This window comes from Penaeus monodon, chromosome 28, assembly GCF_015228065.2.
Source record: "Penaeus monodon isolate SGIC_2016 chromosome 28, NSTDA_Pmon_1, whole genome shotgun sequence".
NCBI classification, from domain to species: Eukaryota; Metazoa; Arthropoda; class Malacostraca; order Decapoda; family Penaeidae; genus Penaeus; species Penaeus monodon.
Genome location: NC_051413.1, coordinates 27605329 through 27605587, shown reverse-complemented (window position 1 = coordinate 27605587; position 259 = coordinate 27605329). Strand labels below are relative to the sequence as shown.

Genomic DNA, 259 nt, shown 5'->3' with positions numbered 1-259 from the left:
CTCAAATAATGAGAATCTCATTTGATAAATCTCCTGAGAAAAGTTGATCTGCAGTTAATAAACTTTTTCCTTCTTTCCAGACACTGACTGACACCAGAGGACACGCCAACCGCGAACCAGTGTTGTGAACAATATTAAAACGTAAATAAATCTTTATCTTTTGTGTAATGAATATCGAATAATTCCTTTCAGATAAAGAAAATCCGTTGCTTTGTGCAAATTTTGTAAAATGGTTGTTGTAATAATGATGATGGAAATT

General features: G+C 32.4%; 1 long non-coding RNA gene across 1 annotated transcript in view; it reads left to right on the top strand.

Annotated features, from left to right (window-relative positions):
• Positions 1 to 259, top strand: part of LOC119590972 — a 23353-nt gene that overhangs the window by 22750 nt on the left and 344 nt on the right. The window lies entirely within an intron of this gene.